The 24,068-nt window shown below is 47.1% G+C and overlaps 1 protein-coding gene across 44 annotated transcripts in view; it reads left to right on the top strand.

Moving 5' to 3' along the window:
- Nucleotides 1–24,068, top strand: part of LOC118370752 (membrane-associated guanylate kinase, WW and PDZ domain-containing protein 2-like) — a 168,557-nt gene that overhangs the window by 72,745 nt on the left and 71,744 nt on the right. The window lies entirely within an intron of this gene.

Below are 24,068 nucleotides of genomic sequence, written 5' to 3'. Positions count from 1 at the left end.
TACCGTCTTATTACCTGGACTCATAGGGCTGTACTACGTAGAGATGACTGGTATCTACCGTCCTATTACCTGGACTCATAGGGCTGTACTACGTAGAGATGACTGGTATCTACCGTCCTATTACCTGGACCCACAGGGCTGTACTACATAGAGATGACTGGTATCTACCGTCTTATTACCTGGACCCACAGGGCTGTACTACATAGAGATGACTGGTATCTACCGTCTTATTACCTGGACTCATAGGGCTGTACTACATAGAGATGACTGGTATCTACTGTCCTATTACCTGGACCCGCAGGGCTGTACTACATAGGGATGACTGGTATCTACCGTCTTATTACCTGGACCCGCAGGGCTGTACTACATAGGGATGACTGGTATCTACCGTCTTATTACCTGGACTCATAGGGCTGTACTACATAGGGATGACTGGTATCTACCGTCTTATTACCTGGACCCATAGGGCTGTACTACATAGAGATGACTGGTATCTACCGTCCTATTACCTGGACTCATAGGGCTGTACTACATAGAGATGACTGGTATCTACCGTCCTATTACCTGGACCCACAGGGCTGTACTACATAGAGATGACTGGTATCTACCGTCCTATTACCTGGACTCATAGGGCTGTACTACATAGAGATGACTGGTATCTACCGTCCTATTACCTGGACCCATAGGGCTGTACTACATAGAGATGACTGGAATCTACCGTCTTATTACCTGGACTCATAGGGCTGTACTACGTAGAGATGACTGGTATCTACCGTCCTATTACCTGGACCCATAGGGCTGTACTACGTAGAGATGACTGGTATCTACCGTCCTATTACCTGGACCCATAGGGCTGTACTACATAGGGATGACTGGTATCTACCATCTTATTACCTGGACCCATAGGGCTATACTACATAGGGATGACTGGTATCTACCGTCCTATTACCTGGACCCACAGGGCTGTACTATGTAGAGATGACTGGTATCTACCGTCTTATTACCTGGACTCATAGGGCTGTACTACGTAGAGATGACTGGTATCTACCGTCCTATTACCTGGACCCACAGGGCTGTACTATGTAGAGATGACTGGTATCTACCGTCCTATCACCTAGACTCATAGGGCTGTACTACGTAGAGATGTCTGGTATCTACCGTCTTATTACCTGGACCCATAGGGCTGTACTACATAGAGATGACTGGTATCTACTGTCCTATTACCTGGACCCGCAGGGCTGTACTACATAGAGATGACTGGTATCTACCGTCTTATTACCTGGACTCATAGGGCTGTACTACGTAGAGATGACTGGTATCTACCGTCCTATTACCTGGACCCATAGGGCTGTACTACATAGGGATGACTGGTATCTACCGTCTTATTACCTGGACTCATAGGGCTGTACTACATAGAGATGACTGGTATCTACCGTCCTATTACCTGGACCCATAGGGCTGTACTACATAGAGATGACTGGTATCTACCGTCTTATTACCTGGACCCATAGGGCTGTACTACATAGAGATGACTGGTATCTACCGTCTTATTACCTGGACTCATAGGGCTGTACTACGTAGAGATGACTGGTATCTACCGTCCTATTACCTGGACCCGCAGGGCTGTACTACATAGAGATGACTGGTATCTACCGTCTTATTACCTGGACTCATAGGGCTGTACTAGAGATGACTGGTATCTACCGTCCTATTACCTGGACCCATAGGGCTGTACTACATAGAGATGACTGGTATCTACCGTCCTATTACCTGGACCCATAGGGCTGTACTACGTAGAGATGACTGGTATCTACCGTCCTATTACCTGGACTCATAGGGCTGTACTACGTAGAGATGACTGGTATCTACCGTCCTATTACCTGGACCCACAGGGCTGTACTACGTAGAGATGACTGGTATCTACCGTCCTATTACCTGGACTCATAGGGCTGTACTACGTAGAGATGACTGGTATCTACCGTCCTTATTACCTGGACTCATAGGGCTGTACTATAGAGATGACTGGTATCTACCGTCCTATTACCTGGACTCATAGGGCTGTACTACGTAGAGATGACTGGTATCTACCGTCCTATTACCTGGACTCATAGGGCTGTACTACGTAGAGATGACTGGTATCTACCGTCCTATTACCTGGACCCACAGGGCTGTACTACATAGAGATGACTGGTATCTACCGTCTTATTACCTGGACCCATAGGGCTGTACTACATAGAGATGACTGGTATCTACCGTCCTATTACCTGGACCCATAGGGCTGTACTACATAGAGATGACTGGTATCTACCGTCCTATTACCTGGACCCATAGGGCTGTACTACATAGAGATGACTGGTATCTACCATCTTATTACCTGGACCCATAGGGCTGTACTACGTAGAGATGACTGGTATCTACCGTCCTATTACCTGGACTCATAGGGCTGTACTACGTAGAGATGACTGGTATCTACCGTCCTATTACCTGGACCCATAGGGCTGTACTACATAGAGATGACTGGTATCTACCGTCCTATTACCTGGACCCATAGGGCTGTACTACATAGAGATGACTGGTATCTACCGTCCTATTACCTGGACCCACAGGGCTGTACTAGAGATGACTGGTATCTACCGTCTTATTACCTGGACCCATAGGGCTGTACTACATAGAGATGACTGGTATCTACCGTCCTATTACCTGAACCCATAGGGCTGTACTACATAGAGATGACTGGTATCTACCGTCTTATTACCTGGACTCATAGGGCTGTACTACATAGAGATGACTGGTATCTACCGTCCTATTACCTGGACCCATAGGGCTGTACTACATAGAGATGACTGGTATCTACCGTCTTATTACCTAGACTCATAGGGCTGTACTACGTAGAGATGACTGGTATCTACCGTCCTATTACCTGGACCTATAGGGCTGTACTACATAGAGATGACTGGTATCTACCGTCTTATTACCTGGACCCATAGGGCTGTACTACATAGAGATGACTGGTATCTACCGTCCTATTACCTGGACCCACAGGGCTGTACTACATAGAGATGACTGGTATCTACCGTCCTATTACCTGGACTCATAGGGCTGTACTATGTAGAGATGACTGGTATCTACCGTCTTATTACCTGGACTCATAGGGCTGTACTATGTAGAGATGACTGGTATCTACCATCTTATTACCTGGACCCATAGGGCTGTACTACGTAGAGATGACTGGTATCTACCATCCTATTACCTGGACCCATAGGGCTGTACTACATAGAGATGACTGGTATCTACCGTCCTATTACCTGGACTCATAGGGCTGTACTACGTAGAGATGACTGGTATCTACCGTCCTATTACCTGGACCCACAGGGCTGTACTACATAGAGATGACTGGTATCTACCGTCTTATTACCTGGACTCATAGGGCTGTACTACATAGGGATGACTGGTATCTACCGTCTTATTACCTGGACCCGCAGGGCTGTACTACATAGGGATGACTGGTATCTACCGTCTTATTACCTGGACTCATAGGGCTGTACTACATAGGGATGACTGGTATCTACCGTCTTATTACCTGGACCCATAGGGCTGTACTACATAGAGATGACTGGTATCTACCGTCCTATTACCTGGACCCATAGGGCTGTACTACGTAGAGATGACTGGTATCTACCGTCCTATTACCTGGACCCACAGGGCTGTACTACATAGAGATGACTGGTATCTACCGTCTTATTACCTGGACTCATAGGGCTGTACTACATAGAGATGACTGGTATCTACCGTCCTATTACCTGGACCCATAGGGCTGTACTACATAGAGATGACTGGAATCTACCGTCTTATTACCTGGACTCATAGGGCTGTACTACGTAGAGATGACTGGTATCTACCGTCCTATTACCTGGACCCATAGGACTGTACTACGTAGAGATGACTGGTATCTACCGTCCTATTACCTGGACCCATAGGGCTGTACTACATAGGGATGACTGGTATCTACCGTCTTATTACCTGGACCCATAGGGCTATACTACATAGGGATGACTGGTATCGACCGTCTTATTACCTGGACTCATAGGGCTGTACTACGTAGAGATGACTGGTATCTACCGTCCTATTACCTGGACCTATAGGGCTGTACTATGTAGAGATGACTGGTATCTACGGTCCTATTACTTGGACCCACAGGGATGTACTACGTAGAGATGACTGGTATCTACCGTCCTATCACCTAGACTCATAGGGCTGTACTACGTAGAGATGTCTGGTATCTACCGTCTTATTACCTGGACCCATAGGGCTGTACTACATAGAGATGACTGGTATCTACCGTCCTATTACCTGGACCCGCAGGGCTGTACTACATAGAGATGACTGGTATCTACCGTCCTATTACCTGGACCCATAGGGCTGTACTACGTAGAGATGACTGGTATCTACCGTCCTATTACCTGGACCCATAGGGCTGTACTACATAGAGATGACTGGAATCTACCGTCTTATTACCTGGACTCATAGGGCTGTACTACGTAGAGATGACTGGTATCTACCGTCCTATTACCTGGACCCATAGGGCTGTACTACATAGGGATGACTGGTATCTACCGTCTTATTACCTGGACCCATAGGGCTATACTACATAGGGATGACTGGTATCTACCGTCTTATTACCTGGACTCATAGGGCTGTACTACGTAGAGATGACTGGTATCTACCGTCCTATTACCTGGACCCACAGGGCTGTACTATGTAGAGATGACTGGTATCTACCGTCCTATCACCTAGACTCATAGGGCTGTACTACATAGAGATGACTGGTATCTACTGTCCTATTACCTGGACCCGCAGGGCTGTACTACATAGAGATGACTGGTATCTACCGTCTTATTACCTGGACTCATAGGGCTGTACTATGTAGAGATGACTGGTATCTACCGTCCTATTACCTGGACTCATAGGGCTGTACTACGTAGTATTGACTGGTATCTACCGTCCTATTACCTGGACCCACAGGGCTGTATTACGTAGAGATGACTGGTATCTACCGTCCTATTACCTGGACTCATAGGGCTGTACTACGTAGAGATGACTGGTATCTACCGTCCTATTACCTGGACTCATAGGGCTGTACTACGTAGAGATGACTGGTATCTACCGTCCTATTACCTGGACTCATAGGGCTGTACTACGTAGAGATGACTGGTATCTACCGTCCTATTACCTGGACTCATAGGGCTGTACTACGTAGAGATGACTGGTATCTACCGATCTATTACCTGGACCCACAGGGCTGTACTACGTAGAGATGACTGGTATCTACCGTCTTATTACCTGGACCCATAGGGCTGTACTACGTAGAGATGACTGGTATCTACCGTCCTATTACCTGGACCTATATAGCTGTACTACATAGAGATGACTGGTATCTACCGTCCTATTTCCTGGACCTATAGGGCTAAACTACGTAGAGATGACTGGTATCTACCATCTTATTACCTGGACCCATAGGGCTGTACTACGTAGAGATGACTGGTATCTACCGTCCTATTTCCTGGACCTATAGGGCTGTACTACGTAGAGATGTCTGGTATCTACCGTATTATTACCTGGACCCATAGGGCTGTACTACGTAGAGATGACTGGTATCTACCGTCCTATTACCTGGACCTATATAGCTGTACTACATAGAGATGACTGGTATCTACCGTCCTATTTCCTGGACCTATAGGGCTAAACTACGTAGAGATGACTGGTATCTACCATCTTATTACCTGGACCCATAGGGCTGTACTACGTAGAGATGACTGGTATCTACCGTCCTATTACCTGAACCCATAGGGTTGTACTACGTAGAGATGACTGGTGTCTACCATCTTATTACCTAGACTCATAGGGCTGTACTACGTAGAGATAACTGGTATCTACCGTCCTATTACCTGGACCCATAGGGCTGTACTACATAGAGATGACTGGTATCTACCGTCTTATTACCTAGACTCATAGGGATGTACTACGTAGAGATGACTGGTATCTACCGTCCTATTACCTGGACCTATAGGGCTGTACGACATAGAGACGACTGGTATCTACCGTCTTATTACCTGGACCCATAGGGCTGTACTACATAGAGATGACTGGTATCTACCGTCCTATTACCTGGACCCATAGGGCTGTACTACATAGAGATGACTGGTATCTACCGTCCTATTACCTGGACTCATAGGGCTGTACTATGTAGAGATGACTGGTATCTACCGTCTTATTACCTGGACTCATAGGGCTGTACTATGTAGAGATGACTGGTATCTACCATCTTATTACCTGGACCCATAGGGCTGTACTACGTAGAGATGACTGGTATCTACCGTCCTATTACCTGGACCCATAGGGCTGTACTACATAGAGATGACTGGTATCTACCGTCCTATTACCTGGACTCATAGGGCTGTACTACATAGAGATGACTGGTATCTACCGTCCTATTACCTGGACCCATAGGGCTGTACTACATAGAGATGACTGGTATCTACCGTCCTATTACCTGGACTCATAGGGCTGTACTACATAGAGATGACTGGTATCTACCGTCCTATTACCTGGACCCATAGGGCTGTACTACATAGAGATGACTGGTATCTACCGTCCTATTACCTGGACTCATAGGGCTGTACTACATAGAGATGACTGGTATCTACCGTCCTATTACCTGGACTCATAGGGCTGTACTACATAGAGATGACTGGTATCTACCGTCCTATTACCTGGACCCATAGGGCTGTACTACATAGAGATGACTGGTATCTACCGTCCTATTACCTGGACCCATAGGGCTGTACTACGTAGAGATGACTGGTATCTACCGTCCTATTACCTGGACCCATAGGGCTGTACTACATAGAGATGACTGGTATCTACCGTCCTATTACCTGGACCCATAGGGCTGTACTACATAGAGATGACTGGTATCTACCATCCTATTACCTGGACCTATAGGGCTGTACTACGTAGAGATGACTGGTATCTACCGTCTTATTACCTGGACCCATAGGGCTGTACTACATAGAGATGACTGGTATCTACCGTCCTATTACCTGGACTCATAGGGCTGTACTACATAGAGATGACTGGTATCTACCGTCCTATTACCTGGACCCATAGGGCTGTACTACATAGAGATGACTGGTATCTACCGTCCTATTACCTGGACCCATAGGGCTGTACTACATAGAGATGACTGGTATCTACCGTCCTATTACCTGGACTCATAGGGCTGTACTACATAGAGATGACTGGTATCTACCGTCCTATTACCTGGACCCATAGGGCTGTACTACATAGAGATGACTGGTATCTACCGTCCTATTACCTGGACCCATAGGGCTGTACTACATAGAGATGACTGGTATCTACCGTCCTATTACCTGGACTCATAGGGCTGTACTACATAGAGATGACTGGTATCTACCGTCCTATTACCTGGACTCATAGGGCTGTACTACGTAGAGATGACTGGTATCTACCGTCCTATTACCTGGACCCATAGGGCTGTACTACATAGAGATGACTGGTATCTACCGTCCTATTACCTGGACTCATAGGGCTGTACTACATAGAGATGACTGGTATCTACCGTCCTATTACCTGGACCCATAGGGCTGTACTACATAGAGATGACTGGTATCTACCGTCCTATTACCTGGACCTATAGGGCTGTACTACGTAGAGATGACTGGTATCTACCGTCCTATTACCTGGACCTATAGGGCTGTACTACGTAGAGATGACTGGTATCTACCGTCTTATTACCTGGACCTATAGGGCTGTACTACATAGAGATGACTGGTATCTACCGTCTTATTACCTGGACCTATAGGGCTGTACTACATAGAGATGACTGGTATCTACCGTCTTATTACCTGGACCTATAGGGCTGTACTACGTAGAGATGACTGGTATCTACCGTCTTATTACCTGGACCTATAGGGCTGTACTACATAGAGATGACTGGTATCTACCGTCTTATTACCTGGACCTATAGGGCTGTACTACGTAGAGATGACTGGTAGAGTGAATCAGAAAATAAGCTGCTGCTTCACACACACTTGGTTTGATGTGGCGTAGAAAAATGAGCGTGGTGGAAAGAAACCGCAGATAAAACGATGAGGGAAGCCATTTGAAGGCCAACGACCGGATTGGGACATTGGGAAATGATTCTTTCTTGATTTGAAATTCAGTGGGTTTTGTTTCTCCACACGTAGCGTGTATGTTGGAAGCTGGTGGTTTGTCTTGCTGTCGGGCATAAAAAAGGAACATGTCGGTGATGGAGAAAAACAAACGGAGATATCAAAGTATGTGGTGGTGGCTAATCACGTCCGGTCTGTTTTTACTCTTAAAAGACACTCTGTTCTGAGCTGCTGAATTATTAACTCAATCTAAGAGAGCCTAGCGTCCTAAAGTATTCACAGTCGAGTAATGGCCGACAGAGCTTGTTATTACTCAGCATGAGGTCAAGGCAGACAGAGGAGAGTGGCTAGAAGAGGAGGAAGGACACCCCCAGCTCTTTAAATGCTAGCTCTCCTACCTACCTCCTATTCTCCTACCAGAATATTATAATATTACCATAGGAAAAGTCTAATAATGTTTCAGTAGGGTGTTGTACAACAGTCCACAGAAGAGAGGACAAACGAGTGGAGATGTTTTTCCTTTTTGTCCAGGCGATGATTATGATGACAGTGCTGTGGATATTGGAAAGGCCTCTGAGATAATCCAGTGGAAATGAGAAAAGGACAAGAAGGACAGCTGAAATTAAAATGGCCTCCCCCGACAACATTGTTGATTATTATGTAGAACCATAATCTTTGTTTCGTCTGCTCATGGCAACTGGGTTGGAACAAACGTCAATCAAAATGGGAGATCACGATTTGAGAATGTGAATTAGTGCCGTTTGACGAGAAGCGGCGGTTTCTTTAGGTCGTCTCCCTCCCGTATCTTATCATTACACTGTGAGCCCGGTTCTGTTGACCTTCACAGATGTTCACTTTGGAGAAAGCAGTTTGACGCTGTTGCTTTAATTGGCTCATAATGGAATCGTAGTTGTCAAGAACTCAAGTACTAAACGACATCATAACTTTGCTCTCTGCAGATTCGCCACATCTCGACCACAATAATGGCTACATTTGCTAATGACAGTTAAACATTTTAAGGTCAACGACGCTATGGCGTGGATTTGTGGTTACTGGATGAGGTTATCTTTTAATACCCCACATTGTGTAATGTGAGAAATCTTTTAACAATATTGGCCGAAGGCAAGGCAAACTATTTCTGTGTGTGTGGTTGAGAGGAGCCAAACCCCTTTCACCTCACATGGAAAGAATGGGGCAGTATTACCTCACATCACGTCCTTGGTTGCAGTCCCAACAAAATGGGGATCTAGAAAACGTGGAGCCTTCTGATTTGACTGATGTGAGTTGGAATGGAGCTGGGCTGAAAATGTTCCATGACAAGATCACTGATACCAAGAGAGACTGCAGCTCTGACAGAGAACAGGTAGTTTGTGAAACATTCCTCTCTCAATTCAATTCAATTCAATTCAAGAGCTTTATTGACATGGGAAACATGTGTTAACATTGCCAAAGCAAGTGAGGTAGATAATATATAAAGTGAATATATAAAGTGAAATAAACAATAAAAATGAACAGTAAACATTACACATACAGAAGTTTCAAAACAATAAAGACATTACAAATGTCATATTATATATATACAGTGTTTTAACAATGTACAAATGGTTAAAGGACACAAGATAAAATAAATAAGCATAAATATGGGTTGTATTTACAATGGTGTTTGTTCTTCACTGGTTGCCCTTTTCTCGTGGCAACAGGTCACAAATCCTGCTGCTGTGATGGCACACTGTGGAATTTCACCCAGTAGATATGGGAGTTTATCAAAATTGGATTTGTTTTCAAATTCTTTTTGGATCTGTGTAATCTGAGGGAAATATGTCTCTCTAATATGGTCATACATTGGGCAGGAGGTTAGGAAGTGCAGCTCAGTTTCCACCTCATTTTGTGGGCAGTGAGCACATAGCCTGTCTTCTCTTGAGAGCCATGTCTGCCTACAGCGGCCTTTCTCAATAGCAAGGCTATGCTCACTGAGTCTGTACATAGTCAAAGCTTTCCTTAATTTTGGGTCAGTCACAGTGGTCAGGTATTCTGCCGCTATGTACTCTCTGTGTAGGGCCAAATAGCATTCTAGTTTGCATTGTTTTTTTGTTAATTATTTCCAATGTGTCAAGTAATTATCTTTTTGTTTTCTCATGATTTGGTTGGGTCTAATTGTGCTGCTGTTCTGGGGCTCTGTGGGGTGTGTTTGTGTTTGTGAACAGAGCCCCAGGACCAGCTCTCTGGCTCCCCTCTCTCTCTCTCTCTCTCTCTCTCTCTCTCTCTCTCTCTCTCTCTCTCTCTCTCTCTCTCTCTCTCTCTCTCTCTCTCTGTCTCTCCATCTCTACATCTCTCTCCCTTTCTCCATCTCTCTCTCTCTCTCTCTCTCTCTCTCTCTCTCTCTCTCTACAACTCTACATCTCTCTCTCTCTCTCTCTCTACAACTCTACATCTCTCTCTCTCTCTCTCCATCTCTGCATCTCTGCTCTCTCTCTCTCTCTCTCTCTCTCTCTCTCTCTCTCTCTACATCTCTACATCTCTACATCTCTACATCTCTCTCTCTCTCTCTACATCTCTTCCTCTCTCTCTCTCTCTACATCTCTTCATCTCTCTCTCTCTCCATCTCTACATCTCTCTCCCTTTCTCCATCTCTCTCTCTCTCTCTCTCTCTCTCTCTCTCTCTACAACTCTACATCTATCTCTCTCTCTCTCTCTCTCTCTCTCTACAACTCTACATCTCTCTCTCTCTCTCTCTCTCTCTCTCTGCATCTCTCTCTCTCTCTCTCTCTCTCTCTCTCTCTCTCTCTCTCTCTCTCTCTCTCTCTCTCTCTCTCTCTCTCTCTCTCTCTCTCTCTCTCTCTCTCTACTCTCTCTCTCTCTCTCTCTCTCTCTCTACATCTCTCTCTCCATCTCTACATCTCTCTCTCTCTACATCTCTACATCTCTCTCTCTCTCCATCTCTACATCTCTCTCTCTCTCTCTCTCTACATCTCTCTCTCTCTCTCTACATCTCTCTCTCTCTCTACATCTCTCTCTCCGTCTCTCTCTCTCTCCCTCCCTCTCTCATCTCTCTCCATCTCTCTCTCCGTCTCTCTCTCTCTCTCTCTCTCTCTCTCTCTCTCTCCCTCTCTCTCTCTCTCCATCTCTTCCTCTCTACATCTCTCTCTCCATCTCTCTCTCTCTCTCTCTCTCTCTCTCTCTCTCTCTCTCTCTCTCTCTCTCTCTCTCCATCTCCCCCATCTCTCTCTCTCTCTCTCTCTCTCTCTCTCTCTCTCTCTCTCTCTCTCTCTTCCCCATCTCTCCATCTCTCTCTCTCTCTCCCTCCCTCACTCTCTCTCTCTACAACTCTACATCTCTCTCTCTCCCTTTCTCCATCTCTACATCTCTCTCTCCCTCCCTCACTCTCTCTCTCTCCATCTCTACATCTCTCTCTCTCTCTCTCTCTCTCTCTCTACAACTCTACATCTCTCCCTCTCTCTCTCTCTCTCTCTCTCTCTCTCTACATCTCTCTCTCTCTCTCTACATCTCTCTCTCTCTACATCTCTCTCTCTCCATCTCTGCATCTCTCTCTCTCTCTCTCTCTCTCTCTCAACATCTCAACATCTCTCCATCTCTCAACATCTCTACATCTCTCTCTCTCTCTACATCTCTACATCTCTCTCTCTCTCTCTACATCTCTACATCTCTCTCTCTCCCCATCTCTCCATCTCTCTCTCTCTATCTCTCTCTCTCTCTCTCTCCATCTCTCTCTCTCTCTCTCTACATCTCTCTCTCTCCCCATCTCTCCATCTCTCTCTCCCTCCCTCACTCTCTCTCTCTACATCTCTCTCTCTCGCTCTCTCTCCATCTCTCTCTCTCTCTCTCTACATCTCTCTCTCTCCCCATCTCTCCATCTCTCTCTCTCCCTCCCTCACTCTCTCTCTCTACATCTCTCTCTCTCTCTCTCTCTCTCTCTCTCTCTCCATCTCTCCATCTCTACATCTCTCTCTCTCTCGTTCCCTATCTCTCCGTTTTCCGCTCCTGTTTCCGTCTGGTTTGTGCGTCAGACAGGATTGGATGATAAGCAGAGTGCCACGGTCCAAACCCAGGGACACAGGCCCAGGAACACAGACGCTCTTTCCATTGGTTCTATGTGCCTGTCAGCCAGTAGCATCCCTTCTCTTTGTTTTTGGTGTGGATGTTAAAGTCAGGGGCAGTCTCAGGAGAAAGTTGTTATTGACCATGATTGCTGTTTGCTTTCTAGATTACCTCTGATAACAGTTAGTCTGTCACTCTCCCGTAGAGGGCAGTCTTGAGCTGCAAACAGTTCCAGACAGACAGCCCTGCAGTAAACACGCACACACGGAAACACACATACAAACACACAAACACACACACGCACAGCCAACACAGAGCTGATGGAGACGAGTGTTGAGGAGTGAGGGAGAAGGCGTCTGTCTGTATGTGTGTCTGTGGCCAGTGGTGTAATGAGAGACGAGGAGTTTGTGTGCTGGGTCCCAAGCAGACTGATAGCACTCCGTGAATCTTTCATATTGTTGATTGAACTGCTCACAGATAGCAGCTACTCCCTCTGACTGTCAGTCACTCTGGCATAGTGAGGCTGAATGAATGAGGCACTTGCTCATTGGAGAAATTGAACAAATGACTATAGGGAGGGGCTTTCGAAACCCTGAAGCACCTTGATTGGTCCATATTATAGGGGCGGGGCCTGTAAGGGAGGAGCCTAAGAGTCATTCCTCATCCGGATTGGTCAACATCATATGAGAGGCTCTTTATGGTAATGTTACAGGTTAAAAGCTCCAATCTCTACCTAGTTTGATTGATCGCCGTAGAAGTGGGACGTATAGTGACAATAAAGAGAATTGTCATTTTGACGGATGGCTTTGCATGGCTGTGTAAGACAGTTTCAGTGGACCCTGTCACGATGGACAGGACAGCAGAACGTCTCTGCTGTGATAGTAAAGAGGGTAATGGAAAGGAGTTATGGAGTCAGGAGTCTTCGTGTATTTTCCGCTGAAAAGGTTCAACTTTGGAGCTTTCTTGACCTTTACTCTGTATATACTTCAATTGGTCACTTTATTCATTGTGATGAATAGACTGCTACGCATTTCTGGAAGGGAAGACTATACATTATGCTAAATTGTATTTCTATTGTCAACCTGAAATGAATAAAAAGGGAGGGAGGGAGGGAGAGAGGGAGGGAGCGAGGGAGGGGGCGAGGGAGGGGAGAGGGAGATCGCATGAGAGAGAGAATCGCTTGAATTAAATCGCTGTTCTTGGAATATCTTAATGGGAATATGAATGCAGGCACTAAAGACCTTAGCCACCCTGCAGTATGAATGGTAGCCAGCTGATTGTCCCTCTCTCTAGTTGGAACGTAGCGCCACTGTCCCGCAGGATCCCGGGGTCCTATCCCTCCCATCCCATCCATAATAACATTTCATTAAAGTTATATGTCAATTGAATAGTGGATAATCCACTGTAGCTGGTTCCTGCTAGTGAGGGCAGATCAGCATGACATTCCATCTCACAATCAATCCGCAGTCAATGTAGCGTCTCGTTCTCTCTGTTAGTCCATGAATCCAGATGGTTCGGGATGGAGATGTTATATTATTATGATCATCACCAACAGGGCTGATCTAGGATCTGTCCATATAATCTTCTTCAATATGATCTAAATGAAAAAAAAAATGATCCTAGATCAGTAGTCCTACTGTGAATACAGGCAAATGGTCTCCCTTTGTCCCCCAACACCAATGTTCTCTTCATTTCCTCACTTGATGTCATTCTGTGTTAGAAAATCTGTGTTAGAAAATGTGAAGTAACAGTTATGTGTAATGCTGTGTTGAGTAATGCTGTGTTGACTAATGTTATATTGGGTAATTCTGTGTTGACTGATGCTGTGTTGAGTAATGCTGTGTTGAGTAATGCTGTGTTGAGTAATGCTGTGTTGAGTAATGCTGTGTTGACTAATGTTATATTGGGTAATTCTGTGTTGACTGATGCTGTGTTGAGTAATGCTGTGAATGAATTCCGCTGTGGCTGGTTTGTGTGTTGATGCTCATGTCAGCTCCCTTGGGTAAGTTGGCGTGTGTAGGGTTAAACTGAGTGGGACTGATCTTCTGTGGCTGGGGAGAGAGAAAAGTAGGGGGAGAAGGGGGGTAGAGAGCGCTGGCTGTTGCGTCTGTCCGCTGGAGCTGAAAATAGGGCTGGGGCTGCAGGCTCTCTCTCTGCACGCTGTCGGGGATCACAGCAGCACACTGGACTCTGAGCATGCCTGGTACAGGCCGCACAGACACAGAGCAACAGGGAATATCTCTATCTCTCTTTCCTTCTCTCTGGCGCCCTACTTCTGAGCTATAACTCGTGCTACAGAACCATCTCCTCCAGTCTATATCATTGTGGCAGCCTCTCATAGACTTCTGTCATAGCTTCATTCATTCTCTAGTGTGAAATGGCATGTTTAGCTACTATAGCAACACTTCGCATCTATTCTATTCCTCAAATAAGATGGAATCTATTCCATTCTTAATCAACTCTGTCTCTCTCTCCTTTTTCTGTCTGAGTGTTTGTTTGAGTAATGTTGTTTATGGGCCACCCAGGTCAAGGCGTCTCTCTGCCGTTCTCGTTAAGGCTTGTTAAGGCTTACTTAACCAGCGCGTTGTTTCTGAGTCTGCTGTACCTGAGACGGACCACTATGTTGGAGAGGAGAGGAAACCGTGCTATGGGAGCCGCACGCGTCAATTAAGAAGAACGAGCTGAGAGCGCCGCAACGCATCAATATTTATGTCATCTGCATATAGATGAGATTGGCTTTCAGGGAGGCATTTACTGTCTGATGAACCTTCCTTCCTTCTTTCCCTCTCTCTCTCTCTCTCTCTCGCTCTCTCGCTCTCTCCATCAGCGATCATCTACCCCCTTTCAGGAGCCTTGGCGTTATGAGGGGAGGAGGGGAGGAAAGTGATATGAGAAAGAACCTTTAGGGCCAGAGGTGTTTATACCTGAGCGGCTGAAGTAAAATGAGTTTTGACTTATGGCGCTCTTATCTAACACGCCTTGGTGTTTGTGCCTGTGGCTGGTTAATATGAACATCAGCTTAACTAGACGATTCACAGGCACATGTATTTGAAAAGTTTGTGCTTTCATTACCCCTTACAAACATTGTTTGTCGGAAAACTTCCTCTAAAGCAGCGTTGAAAGACAGACTATTGATCCCCCATAGAACTACCACAGCATGTACACTACATGTATGTGAATATGATCACGTAGCCTGTGTATGAGGGGGTTGGAGGGTAACCCCTGCTAGCTCTGGTCTGGCTGCTTTGACATTGATGCTGATGGAGTGTAGGGTCAGAGGTCGCGGCTGTCAGGCGCCCTAGGCAGGAGACTCAGTCGCATGCCATGCCGCCTCTCTACCCCAGCGCTCAGGGCAACTGGGCCACACTCAGCCCCAGTATGGGGCCACACTGGAAATGTGCACACATCTCCATCTAAAGTCTGGAAGGAAAAACTTTACAGCTCAAAGTGCTCTGCAGAAGTGGGCCCAGTGTTCTGAGCTGTCTGGGAGAGTTTGGCTCGGCTCTGGCCCACAGCTACTTGAACTTTCTACTGATGTAAAGCAGTGATGGGACGTGACAAATACAAACAGTCACCATCTCTAGTTGTGTAGGGTTACTCATATGTGCTCCCAAATTGTGCACACTGAGGCTACGCACATACTGAAACACATAGACCTTCAGTCTGTGTTCTCTCTAAGTAGGCCAGAGTTGTCTGGCTCAATAGGCAGAGAGGGAATAAGAAGGTCTAGGATCAGTAGATCAGCCTCTCTCTCTCTCACTCACTCACTTTGTAGGGGTGTGTGGCGTCAGGCAGGTTCTATGTACAGTGGACGAGGAAGGGGGCTTGGTTCTAACTTTTCTAGGTCTGTTAAAATGAAGTCAAGTTTGTGCTTTTAGTTATGTAACTATTGGGCCAATAAAGATATCTCTCTCTCTCGCTCTCTTTGTTTTAATCGAGGACACAGCGGCCCGGGCCATGTTATCCTCTGACACACTCTCCTAGGTGTTTAAGCCCTTGCCTAGGCCCTTTGGGAGTCGTAGAGAGTAAATGGCCAGTATCGATCACCGTGGAAGAAAACACCAATGTTTCTCTTCAAGTCAACCGCATCACTGAAATCCACCAATGGGGTCCGTTTCCCTCCACAAAGTGGGATGTGAGACGACTGAGACCATTACTGCCAACTTTGTGGAGTGGAAACTTGGTAGCAATCTGTTTTGCTGTTGCTTTTTCTCTCCCCTGCCGTCCCCTCTTTTTGTTCTTCTCCTCCAGAGTGTTTATGTCATCAGTAGTTACCTTCAGACAAACGGAGGGACCTGAAGGCTGCTGCATTTCTAATTAACCTCTCAGTTCACACTCGCCCAAAATCAATGTGGCGCTTTGTTGAATCATTAATGGACAACAACGGACCCACGAAGCCGCACCACGCCTACGGCCTGTTTGATTGACACTCCGGGGACTGATCTTTGTGTTTGCTATAGTTTTCTTCTCCCTCTGTGGTCTGGGTTCCAGCTGTGGATTTGAATGGAAAGAATACGTACATAATGAAAATGCCTTCATTTCTATGCAGATTTGTTTGCTAATGTTATGCAGATGGCATGATGTGTCTTCATAAGATAAAGCGGCTGGTAAAAGGCATTTTTTGCATATGACCTTTTAATTTGCATTCCAGACTCACAAAAGCACCTGATGAATTAATATTTCTCCTCCAAACGTTCATGGTAGGCCAGGACATCACCTTTGGTTGGGTTCCCTTCACATCCGCAGTGAGCGTTAGTCTGTGTTGTCTGTTCACACTGCTATGCTTTATCTTGGTCAGGTCGCAGTTGCAAATGAGAACTTGTTCTCAACTAGCCTACCTGGTTAAATAAAGGTGAAATAAAAATGAAATAAAAAAATAAAAAATAGTCCAGAGTCTTGTTGGAATCTGCCTTGACAGACAGGGATCCCTGGTGGAGTTTCAGTACCTTAGATGAGTTACGGTATAACAGCACGGTGAATGAGCTTCCAACCCCTCCTCTGTGTGTGTGTGTGTGTGTGTGCTCCCAAGCACACCATACTTTCCTTTACAATATCAGGGTTTATGCATGAAAGGCGTCCCAACGGGGTTGGTAACATTGCAACATGATCGTGGCTCTCCAAAACTCCCAGTTAAAGTAGAGGCCTGCGTTGGGAACATAGTCGGCTGCCAGATGCGATTGGGTGGGAGTGCCTTCGAAGTGGGCTGTGATTGGTTCTGGCGATCTTGTTGTGACAATGCAGGTTGTCAGAGAGGCAGTTGGTCACGCTAGAGAACCACTGAGTCACTACTGGTTCACTAATTCTCTGCAGCGCCGACATGCTCCTTGGCCTCGTGTGTGTGTGTTTAATGGTCCACCCTATGGCTTCCTCTGTCTGCGATTCAATTTAATACAACTATTTAAATGGACATTTCCCTTCTGATTCTCCCAGACAGTGTCACAGTTCATTACAACATAAGTCGCCTCGTGCAGCACAGTAATAATGTACTCACTGACACTGCATCCAGTCCCTGACTGAAGACACATTGACAGAGCTCAGCTCCCGAGTACATTACATTTGCTCTCATGAAGGTACTGTACATGCCTCGTACACCGTCGCTGACATCTTTTCATAATTATTACCATCTCCACCACTGCAAATAAATATTACAGAGTGGACGGTGAGATGTGTGGTGCGCGATTCCACGGCAGCGTTTTTAATCTCCTGCCCATCAGCCTCCATTACAGGCAGACTCACATGCCAAGCTTCACCCGGGCCCCGTGTTGGGTTAGTGCAATTATCTTGGCCCAGCGAGCCCTGTAATAAGACCACTCGCTGTATCAGTGACAGGCATCAGGAGTGGCCCAGCGGGAACAGCCATTAGCTGGTCCCCAGCCTCCAGGTGAAGTCAGCCATTAATATCAATGAGGCCTGGCTTCCTGTATCCTACTGCACAAGCGCACCACACTGAGCCCATTCATCACCCTGGTGACTACTTCACTCCATAGTCCAGCATGGAGCCCTCGGGCGACCCGTGAGGAACCAGGCTCAGGCTGCATCATTAGAGCCACAATGGCAGCCCAGGTCAGAGTTGGATTAGCACACACTCCTGTTTGGTTGTTTGACTTCTGGTTTGGAATATGTGCATGTGTGTAGTTGTCTCTTATAATTGTAACAAGGTGCTTGCCTCTTAGTGTTGCATGTGTGCGTATGTGGTTGTGAATGTGTGTGGGGGGTAGTCGGATGCACAAGCATGCGTGTGTCTGTGTTAGCCTGGGTTTGTTAGCCTGCGTTTGTATTGAAGTGTTTGTTGTGTGTGTGTGTGTGTGTGTGCCTGTTAGTAGTGCAGGAACCCAAGCGGAGGGCAGGCAAGGCTCGTAAATCCTGTGGTAATCAGTGGTGGGGATGAGCTGTGTAGCCGTGTGTGTAGTTGTAACAGTGTTCATCAGAGGGCGGTCTGGGCTGTGCTGCTCCACTCTGAGCCTGTATAGATTTTAGCAGCTCGATGTCGCTAAATGGCTCCATCACTGAACGTCTGTGATTACTGAGCCCAGAACCAACCTCTTAATGAAAGGTCAATTAAGAAGTAAACTATTGATCCATCTCCTCCTCTCCCTCTTCTTCATCTTCTCTCAGGCAGAGAAATTGATCAAGTCTGAGCTCTTCCCTGGGTATGCCATCTCCCTCCCTCCCTCCCCCCCTCCCTCCCTCCCTAGTAAAGTTTTCCATCTCTGTTTACAGAGAGGAGCGGGGGCTAAAGCACACCTGGGCCTATGGTAAGCCATGTCAGAACTAAAGCACACCTGGGCCTATGGTAAACCATGTCAGAACTAAAGCACACCTGGGCCTATGGTAAACCATGTCAGAACTAAAGCACACCTGGGCCTATGGTAAACCATGTCAGAACTAAAGCACACCTGGGTCTATGGTAAGCCATGTCAGAACTAAAGCACACCTGGGCCTATGGTAAGCCATGTCAGAACTAAAGCACACCTGGGCCTATGGTAAGCCATGTCAGAACTAAAGCACACCTGGGTCTATGGTAAGCCATGTCAGAACTAAAACACACCTGGGCCTATGGTAAACCATGTCAGAACTAAAGCACACCTGGGTCTATGGTAAACCATGTCAGAACTAAAGCACACCTGGGTCTATGGTAACCATGTCAGAAGTAAAGCACACCTGGGTCTATGGTAAGCCATGTCAGAAGTAAAGCACACCTGGGTCTATGGTAAGCCATGTCAGAACTAAAGCACACCTGGGCCTATGGTAAGCCATGTCAGAAGTAAAGCACACTGGGTCTATGGTAAGCCATGTCAGAAGTAAAGCACACCTGGGTCTATGGTAAGCCATGTCAGAACTAAAGCACACCTGGGCCTATGGTAAGCCATGTCAGAAGTAAAGCACACCTGGGTCTATGGTAAGCCATGTCAGAACTAAAGCACACCTGGGCCTATGGTAAGCCATGTCAGAAGTAAAGCACACCTGGGTCTATGGTAAACCATGTCAGAACTAAAGCACACCTGGGCCTATGGTAAACCATGTCAGAACTAAAGCACACCTGGGCCTATGGTAAGCCATGTCAGAACTAAAGCACACCTGGGTCTATGGTAAGCCATGTCAGAACTAAAGCACACCTGGGCCTATGGTAAGCCATGTCAGAACTAAAGCACACCTGGGCCTATGGTAAGCCATGTCAGAACTAAAGCACACCTGGGCCTATGGTAAGCCATGTCAGAACTAAAGCACACCTGGGCCTATGGTAAGCCATGTCAGAACTAAAACACACCTGGGCCTATGGTAAGCCATGTCAGAACTAAAGCACACCTGGGCCTATGGTAAGCCATGTCAGAACTAAAGCACACCTGGGCCTATGGTAAGCCATGTCAGAACTAAAGCACACCTGGGCCTATGGTAAGCCATGTCAGAACTAAAGCACACCTGGGCCTATGGTAAGCCATGTCAGAACTAAAGCACACCTGGGCCTATGGTAAGCCATGTCAGAACTAAAGCACACCTGGGCCTATGGTAAGCCATGTCAGAACTAAAGCACACCTGGGCCTATGGTAAGCCATGTCAGAACTAAAGCACACCTGGGCCTATGGTAAGCCATGTCAGAACTAAAGCACACCTGGGCCTATGGTAAACCATGTCAGAACTAAAGCACACCTGGGTCTATGGTAAGCCATGTCAGAACTAAAGCACACCTGGGCCGATGGTCATGTCAGAACTAAAGCACACCTGGGCCTATGGTAAGCCATGTCAGAACTAAAACACACCTGGGCCTATGGTAAGCCATGTCAGAACTAAAGCACACCTGGGCCTATGGTAAGCCATGTCAGAACTAAAGCACACCTGGGCCTATGGTAAGCCATGTCAGAACTAAAGCCAGGCCCATGCTGTGTTGACAACACTACCACTCCACCGGGTGGTCCAACCACTGCTGCTCAGCCTCAGCACATGTTGTGTAGTGCAACACCTTTTCCAACTTCTGACCACATGTAGCATCTCAAAGCAGGATTGCCGATTTCAGATCAGTTTGGCCTTTTAGCTCACAATAAATTACATGGAGGGGGGTCTGATTCTGATCCTAGATCAGCACTCCTACTCTGAAGCGCTTGATACAGGACATAAAGCCCCAGGTCTGGAAAAACACAGCGATTGCTAGGCTAAGAGACAGATTATTTCATGGTTAGGTGGATGGCTTTATGGATTCCCATGCAGACCAGACTTGGCAGCAGACCATTTAGTGACATCACGGCTGTTCAGATGACCTCCAGTGGCATTCCACCCACACCACAGTACCACAACAGTCATTAGACCTGGGGGTTGTGGTCAGCTCAGCATCTGTAACACGCCAAACAATACGGCAATTTCTGTTCGTTAGGTGATCTCAGGGAATCAACCATATAGCCTGTATATGTACTACGGTGTCTTACTTATCGTGTCTCACTTTGTGGTGAATGTAGATTGTTTTACCCCACTCTCACGCAGTCAGTTCTCTCTTTAAGTCAACCACACATTCTTCTTTCATGGTGTCTTTAACCCTAAGGCATTGACGTGTCAAGTCAGAATGGATGAAAAGGTTTCAAGTTTTTGAGTTTCAACAGTCCATGTCTCGGGTGGCTGGAGGCTTTGGCAATTTGAAGCCTGTGAGAATTGCTCACAGCTGTACCCCCCCCCTCTCTCTCTCTCTCTCTCTCTCTCTCTCTCTCTCTCTGTGTATAAGACGGGCTACACCTTCATTGTGGGATGGAAGCTATTTTGTTATCAGGGAAACTGGGTGATCGCCACAGAGGTATTGTCTGGTCTCACTATAAACGTCTAAATATGTCTCTCCTGAAGCATAGAAGAGGCATATATGGGTCTTCTGCATTTAACCCAAACCCTTCTGAATCAGAGAGGTGCGGAGGGCTGCCTTAATCAATGTCCACAGCGCGGTTGTTGTTGGGGGTCTTGCTCATGGGCAGAACAGCAGATTTTTCCACCTTGCCGGCTCAGGGATTTGAACCAGCAACCTTTTTAGTTACCGGCCCAATGCTGTTAACCGCTAGGCTACCTGCCACAACCTATTCGTAGTGTGAATTGGCTGCTCCCATCCCAACACGTGGTAAAACTGTTTCATGCTCTCTTATGTCTCCCCCTTCCACTCTACTGACATGTATGTGGAATTGATAGATGCACACACACACACACACATGCTACATGTTCATGTTTTTAAATGTATGTCAATTCTAAAGTCTTTTGTCTGTATGTCTTTTTGGTTACGTGTCAGACCCCAGTAAGACCAGCCGTCCCCAGTGGCGTCGGCTAATAGGGGATCCTAATAAATCTAAATCTAGAACTACCCATACAATACCTGCTTCCTCTCCTTTCCCTGTCCATCTGTCTCCCCCGCCTCTCCACTAGCATCAGATGAGATGAACGCCTGGTGCATGACATGCATTGTGTGAGGTGGCAGCTCTTTGATAGGCCCGTCTGCTGTCTGCCGATCCTCTTCAAGACAGGTAGCCCTGCTCTCGCATCTCACCAACGGTTTTACACACACAGATCCTCACACAGACCCTTTGATCTGTTGAAGCTCCCAATGAATACAGAAATACAGACAGATTTGTGGATAATATATCGCTGCTCTTTTCTTAACCCTGTTCAGAATGGAGAGAGACAGAGAGAGGCAGAGAGAGGCAGAGAGAGGCAGAGAGAGGCAGAGAGAGGCAGAGAGGGGCAGAGAGGGGCAGAGAGGGGCAGAGAGAGGCAGAGAGGGGCAGAGAGGGGCAGAGAGAGGCAGAGAGAGGCAGAGAGAGGCAGAGAGGGGCAGAGAGGGGCAGAGAGAGGCAGAGAGAGGCAGAGAGAGGCAGAGAGAGGCAGAGAGAGAGCAGAGGGGCAGAGAGAGGCAGAGAGGGGCAGAGAGAGGCAGAGAGAGGCAGAGAGAGGCAGAGAGAGGCAGAGAGAGGCAGAGAGGGGCAGAGAGGGGCCGAGAGGGGCCGAGAGGGGCCGAGAGGGGGCCGAGAGGGCCCGAGAGGGGCCCGAGAGGGGCCCGAGAGGGGCCGAGAGAGGCAGAGAGAGGCATAGAGAGGCATAGAGAGGCAGAGAGGGGCAGAGAGAGGCAGAGAGAGGCAGAGAGGGGCAGAGAGGGGCAGAGAGGGGCAGAGAGGGGCAGAGAGAGGCAGAGAGAGGCAGAGAGAGGCAGAGAGAGGCAGAGAGAGACATAGAGAGGCAGAGAGAGGCAGAGAGAGACAGAGAGGGGTGGTTGGGGTTGCAGTCATTACAGTGCTCAGTTGGACAACACACTGGCTGTCTTTTGAACTTTAATTCCACTTGATGTATTATTTGGCGAACACACGTTTCTCAACTGAGGTCGGCCTGTGATTTATTTATTGACATTCTTGTTGTAGTTGATGCCAAAGTCACACCAAATAGCTTGTCCTCCTGGGCAGAGAGCTTGGAGATGAGGGCTCACTGCCAGTGGTAGTTTCAATCTCTGCTCCTCATGTCCATTTCACATGTATAGGGGCTACCAAGACATCAACAGCTTTACCCTTAAACACCCATCTTTATTCCTGCCACTCCAGTAGAGCCAAATCATATGTCTGACGTGCTACTTTTGATACAGTGGTCAGGTAATAATGTATTGCCAATTTCCGTGACGCCGGTGTGCGCCGAGGCACATTGGAAGGTAGCAGGCGCATGCAGACGAACAGCGGGGCCATTCCGTTCCAACAGCCCAGACGGCTTTATGACGGACACATTCCATTTCCTGCTCCAGCAGCACTATCAGCACGGAGCCTGTCTTGTTCCACCACCTAAAGTGGGGCCTCCCTGCCAGGAGACAAATGCATCGGAGAGGCCAATTTCTATGGCAATTTCTGCTAGCGAAGTCGGTCAGCACAGTGTAACGGAGTGTTTGAGAGAGAAAGTGTGTGTGTGTGTGTGTGTGTGTGTGTGTGTGTGTGTGTGTGTGTGTGTGTGTGTGTGTGTGTGTGTGTGTGTGTGTGTGTGTGTGTGTGTGTGTGTGTACGTCCGTGCCTCTTTGTGGGTCTGCATGTGAGTGAGAGATAAAACATGTGTAACAGAGAGGTGGAGAAACAGGTAGAGAGGAGGAGAAACAGGTAGAGAGGAGGAGAAACAGGTAGAGGTGGAGAAACAGGTAGAGGTGGAGAAACAGGTAGAGAGAAAGAGAGGTGGATAAACAGGTAGAGAGAAAGAGGGGGAGAAACAGAGAGGTGGAGAAACAGGTAGAGAGGTGGAGAAACAGGTAGAGAGGTGGAGAAACAGGTAGAGAGGTGGAGAAACAGAGAGGTGGGGAAACAGGTAGAGAGAAACAGGTAGAGAGGTGGAGAA

Source organism: Oncorhynchus keta, chromosome 13 (assembly GCF_023373465.1).
Source record: "Oncorhynchus keta strain PuntledgeMale-10-30-2019 chromosome 13, Oket_V2, whole genome shotgun sequence".
In the NCBI taxonomy this organism is placed as follows: Eukaryota; Metazoa; Chordata; class Actinopteri; order Salmoniformes; family Salmonidae; genus Oncorhynchus; species Oncorhynchus keta.
This window is presented reverse-complemented; position numbering and strand designations above follow the sequence as displayed.